The following is a 6,000-nucleotide window of genomic DNA, read 5'->3' on the forward strand; positions in this document are numbered from 1 at the left end:
AGAGCCATGGCCATATGGAAAAAATCTCCTTGACCTCTCATTCACACTATAAACAAATGAATTTCAGATAAATTGTAGATCTAAATATAAAATAAAAACAGTAAAGCTTTTAGAGGAAAACATAGGAGAACATTTTTCTGATCCTGGGGTAGGACACAGTTTCTTGACTAGGACTCAAAAAGTACTAACCATAAAAAAGACTGATAAATTTGGATATATTAATATTATATTAAGAATTTCTTTTCACCAAAAGTGAGTGAAAAGGCACTTCATAAAGTGGAAGCAGATATCTGCATACATACATCCTACCAAGGGCTTATAGCCAAGATGTTTAAAGAACTCCTGCAAACCAATAAGAAAAAGACAGACTACTCAGTAGAAAAATGGGGAATAGACTTGAATAGACTTTTCAGAAAAGAGGATGTCCAGTGGCCAATAAATATGAAGAAGTTTCAACCTTGTTAATCATTAGGGAAATGAAAATTAGAACCACAATTCAATACCACTACCAGATGGCTACAGTTTTTTAAAAGGGGAACTATCAAGTGTTATCAAGGATTTGAAGAAACCCGAAGTCTCTTACAAAATTAGTGGGGGTGTACATTGGTGGAATCATTTTGCTAAACTGTTTAGCAATATCTGCTAAAGTGGATCATATACTCTGACCCAACATTCTATGGCCCAGCAATGTCTCTCCTAAGCATATACCCCAAATAAATGCAGACATATATTAACCAAAAGAATGTCCACAACAGTATTATTTATAATAGGCTCAGTCTAGGAACTAGCCATATGTCTGTAAATTGCAGAATAGATAAATAATTTGTGGGACATTCCAGTAATGGAATATTATACAGAATGAGCAATCTATAACTACATGAACAATATAGTAGAATCTGACAAACACAATGTTAAGCAAAAGAAGCCAGGCCATCCCAACTACCCCAACCCCGCCACCCAACTGCAAATCACATACTGTGTGATTCCATTTATATAAAGTATAAACAGAGGCAAAATTAATCTATACTGTTAGAAGTCAGGCTAACATTTACCCTTGGTGGGAAGGGGATTTGTAACTAGAAGGGGGCAAAAGGGGGCTTCTGGAGTTCTGGTCTCATATTCTCTTTCTTGATTTGCATACGAATTATATAGGTGTATCTAGGTTGTGAAAATAGTTGAATTGTATATTTATGATATGTGCACTTAACACATGTATGTATGTTGTACTTCAACAAAAAGTTGAAAAAATAAGTAATTCTGTGATGAACATCCTTGTAGCTATATCTTTTCAGACATTCCTGGTTTTTTTTCTTTTGACTAAATTCCTAGAGTTGAATGGTTTGAACATTTTTACGTCTTTCAATGTATCTTGCCAACTTGTCAGGGACTGCTTTTATTTCCCTTTGTCTCCCAGTGCCTAGCACCATGTCACTGCCTACTACATGTTTGTTGAATAGATGAACGGATGAACAAATGAAGACCTTCCTTCAGTCCTTGAATGAATCAAGCCCTTTGAAGCCTAAAAGCAGTTCCTGTTTGCTCTGCCCAGAAGTCTTTTCCCTCTGTTCTTCGTATTGCTGACTCTCAGCTTAAAAGACACTCAACTGAGAGCCTTTCCCAACCATGCTGTCTAAGTAGTCCTCCTTTCTTATTCTCTTTCTTAGCTCCTTTTATTTACAAATCTCAATGTGTAATTATTATATTTTATTTATTTGTGTGGTTGCTTGCTTATTGCCATTCTGCCACTGGACTCTAAGTACCACGAAGATAGGAATGACATGTGTCTTGTCCACTATTTTAATCCCAGCACCTTGCACAGTGCCTAGGATGGAGAAGGCTTTTATGTTAGTGAGACATTTTCAGCCACAAAAGACAGACTCCTAACTCAGACAAGCTTAAGCAAAATAGAAAATTTTGGCTCAGTAATTGAGAAGTTCTGGGGGTAGGTTCACTTCAGACACAGTTGCATCCACAGGTTCAAATAATATTATTAACCCCCCCACCCCCCCTCTCTTTTTCTATCTCTTGCCACTATTTGGCTTAATTTTCAGACAGATTCTTTCCTGACATGGTAGTAAACGGACCACCCACAGCTCCAAATTTACTTTGCTCACCATCTCAGAAGAAAAGGAAGCAACTTTTTGGTAGGGTTGTCAAGAGTCTTGGGGAGGACGCTCATTGGTCCAGCTTAGGGCAACATACCCATCAATGAGCCAAACACAGTGGGTCTGGGGATGGAGTTGTACCTACCCAGGTCTCTGTTCCTTGACTATCTCTGAGAAGGTTAACGTTAAGTGTGGGGTGGCTGCAGGATCAGCCACATGATTTGCGGGTCCTTCTGCAAAATGAAAATGCAGTTTCCTTGGTCCAAAACATTAAGAATCTCAAGATAGCAACAGCAAGGTATTAAGCCAAGTATGGGGACCTTTTGAGACAGGGGTCCTGTGCAGACTGCCTGGGTCATACTTCTGTGAAGCCAGCCCTGGGTGTCTGAATTAATCAGAGAGGATTAACCAGCTATGCTCATGCCCCTCCTCAGAAGTGGGCCTTATGTCTCTACCATGTTTTACAGGAATAGCAAAATCAAATGCCTATAACATAAATGAGTGATGTGGGCTGGGGGTGGTGGTGACCATGGGAGAATGTAGGTTGACTATTGCCCAACCTTCTAATTTTTCAAGAGAATCCAGGATCAAGACTTTAAAAAAACAAACAAACAAAAAAAAAACAACTTCTGTTTTTGTGTGTGTGTGTGTGGTTACAAAAAGTTTATTATCTTGTACACCCATACAAGTAATATGTACTCATTTATACCAAATTAACAACACGAAAGTATTGGTGGATGACATGTGGTCACACACAGGCACTGCGCAAAGTGCTTCATATACATTTTCTCGTGTATACTCACTGCACGTATTGATGGATGAGGAAACCAAGGCACAAAGAGATTGAATAACTTACCTAAGTTTGTACAACTTGGAGCTGAGATTTGACCTCAAGTCTGACACCACAGCCTATGCTCTGAACTCCTACCCCATTTCGGCTGCCTGCATGCCAGCCAACCTGAACTCCTGCAGTTCCCTGATTGGTCCAGAGCCTGGCAGTTAGTGGGAACTCAGTAAAGGTTGGTTGTGTAAATTTTGTTTTAATGAAGAGTGATTCACACCACTATGCTTTTATAAATACTGCTTTCTCTTCTTGAAACATTCTTCACTCACAACTATTTTGTCTACCTGGAAAATATCTACTGATTCTTCAAGATTTATCTTAGTCATTACATAGCATCATGAAAAGACTTTATAGAACAGTCCCCTTCCCGCCTTCAGTGGACAGTCTTAACCATTTCCTCCACATTTTAAAATATCTTTTTTATGGCACACTTCTTTATGTACCAACAACTTTTTTAATATAAAGAAATTTATTCTGAAATAGAATAAAGTTTCAGGGGTACAACATAGTGTCACAAATTTAAAGGTTATACTCCATTTATAGTTATTATAAAATATTGGCTATATTCCCTGTGCTGTACAATATAGCCTTGTAGCTTACTTATTTTATACATGGTAGTTTGTACCTCTTAATCCCCTACTCCTATCTTGTCCCTCCCCTGCTTTCCTCTCCCCACTGGTAACCACTAGTTTGTTCTCTATATCTGTGAGTCTGTTTCTGTTTTCTTACATTCACTAGTTTGTTTTATTTTTTAGATTCCACATATAAGTGTTATTATACAGTATTTGTCTTTCTCTGTCTGACATATTTTACTGAGCATAATACCCTCCAAGTCCATCTATGTTGTTACAAATGGCAAAATTTCAATCTTTTTCTGAATGAGTAGTATTCCATTGTACATATATATACCACACCTTCTTTACCCATTCATCTGTTGATGGACACTTAGGTTGTTTCCATATCTTGGCTACTGTAAATAGTGCTGCTATGAACATTGGGGTGCATACATCTTTTAAAATAAATGTTTTTCTTTTCTTTGGGTATATACCCAAGAGTGGAATTGCTGGATCATATGGTAGTTCTATTTTTAGTTTTTTGAGGAACCTCCATACTGTTTTCCACAGTGGCTTCACCAATTTACATTCCCATCAACAGTATACAATGGTTCCCTTTTCTTCACCAACACTTGTTATTTGTGTTCTTTTTCGTGTTAGCTATTCTGACCAGTGAGAGGTGACAGCTTATTGTGGTTTTGACTTGCATTTCTCTGATGATTAATGATGTTGAGCATCTTTTCATGTGCCTTTTGGCCATCTGTATGTCCTCTTTGGGAAAGTGTCTATTCAGGTCTTCTGCCCATTTTTAAATCAGGTTGTATTTTTGATGTTGCATTATATGAGCTGTTTATATATTTTGGATATAAGCCCCCTATCGGTCATGTCATTTGCAAATATTTTCTCCCATTCAGTAGGTTGTCCTTTCATTTGTTGATGGTTTCCTTTCCTGTGCAAAAGTTTTTAAGTTTAATTAGGTCGCATTTGTTTAGTTTTGCTTTTATTTCTTTTGCCTTAGGAGACAGATCCAAAAAAATATTGCTATGATTTATGTCAAAGAGTGTTCTGCCTATTTTTAATGTTCTGATTTTTTTAATGTTGATAAGTGTTGATAAAAATTATCCAAAAATTGGAAATGAGGGAAAAGGATTACTGCAGTTTCTTTCAATGGCATTCAGAAGCAGTGGTTCTCAAAATGTGCTCCTGTCAACAGCATCAGCATCACCTGAGAACAAAACATCAGCGCATATATATATATGTGTGTGTGTGTGTGTGTGTGTGTGTGTGTGTGTGTGTGTGTGAAATGAATGAATGCAATGATACAAGGGAGGAATTAGGATTATTTTGTTATTATAATGTACTCACACTACCTGTGAAGTGGTGGAGTGTTATTTGAAAGTAGACTTGGATTAGCTGTAAATGTGTGTTGCGAACTCTAGGGGGACCACTAAAAAAAGTAAAAAAAATAGTATAACTGATATGCTAAGAAAAGAGAGAAAATGGAATCATATATGGTGTTCAAGTAAAACCACAAAAGACAGAAAAGAGTGGAAGACAAAAACAAAAATCAAAAAAACAAAAACAAAACAAAAAACCCAAAAGCAATGAACAAAAGCAACAAATAGAAAACAGTAGCAAATATGATAGATATTAATCCAACTATATCAGTAACTACTTTGAATGTCAATGGTCTAAATGTACCAATTAAAAAAAAGAGATCATCAGAGTGGATCAAAAACCAAAACCAATTACATGTGTACAAGAAACCCTATATGTATATACATATATATGTATGTATATATGTGTGTGTATATACATATATATGTGTGTATATATATATATATTAAATGGATGGAGAAAAATATACCATTCTAACACTATCCAAAAGAAATCAGGAGGAGCTATATTAATTTTAGATGGAGAAGACAACAAAGCAAGGAAATTTCTCAGGGATGAAGAAGGGGGTGGTTGTGCATGTGTGGGGAAGTATAAGGAATTCTCTCTACCTTCTGTTAAATTTTTTTTTTTTTTTTTATATTTTGTGGGGAGATACTTTACATAAATATCCTATTCTTCATTCAACTTTCACCCACTAGTTTCACCAACTTGTTGATGTTTCTTGCCTGAATTAATTATTATGATTATGGTTGTCAAATGGTAATTTTCAAATTTCATTATTTTTTTTTTTTAAAGTTTACATTGTAGAGCAGCTAATTTTATTTATTTATTTTTATTTATTTATCTATTTATTTATGGCTGTGTTGGGTCTTCGTTTCTGTGCGAGGGCCTCCCCCAGTTGCGGCAAGCGGGGACCACTCTTCATCGCGGTGCGCGGGCTTCTCACTATCACGGCCTCTCCTGCTGCGGAGCACAGGCTCCAGACGCGCAGGCTCAGTAATTGTGGCTCACGGGCCCAGTTGCTCCGCGGCCTGTGGGATCCTCCCAGACCAGGGCTTGAACCCGTGTCCCCTGCATTGGCAGGCAGACTCTCAACCAC

The 6,000-nt window shown here is 37.1% G+C and overlaps 1 long non-coding RNA gene across 1 annotated transcript in view; it reads right to left on the reverse strand.

The window, feature by feature from the left end:
* LOC309656971 overlaps positions 1 to 6,000 on the reverse strand; it is a 222,452-nt gene extending 216,452 nt beyond the window's left edge. Inside the window, exon 1 of the long non-coding RNA XR_014261642.1 lies at positions 5,820 to 6,000. This is a non-coding gene — a long non-coding RNA (uncharacterized lncRNA). The remainder of the gene's footprint in view (positions 1 to 5,819) is intronic.

This window comes from Balaenoptera physalus, assembly GCF_965194825.1.
Source record: "Balaenoptera physalus genome assembly, chromosome: 3".
Lineage (NCBI taxonomy): Eukaryota > Metazoa > Chordata > Mammalia > Artiodactyla > Balaenopteridae > Balaenoptera > Balaenoptera physalus.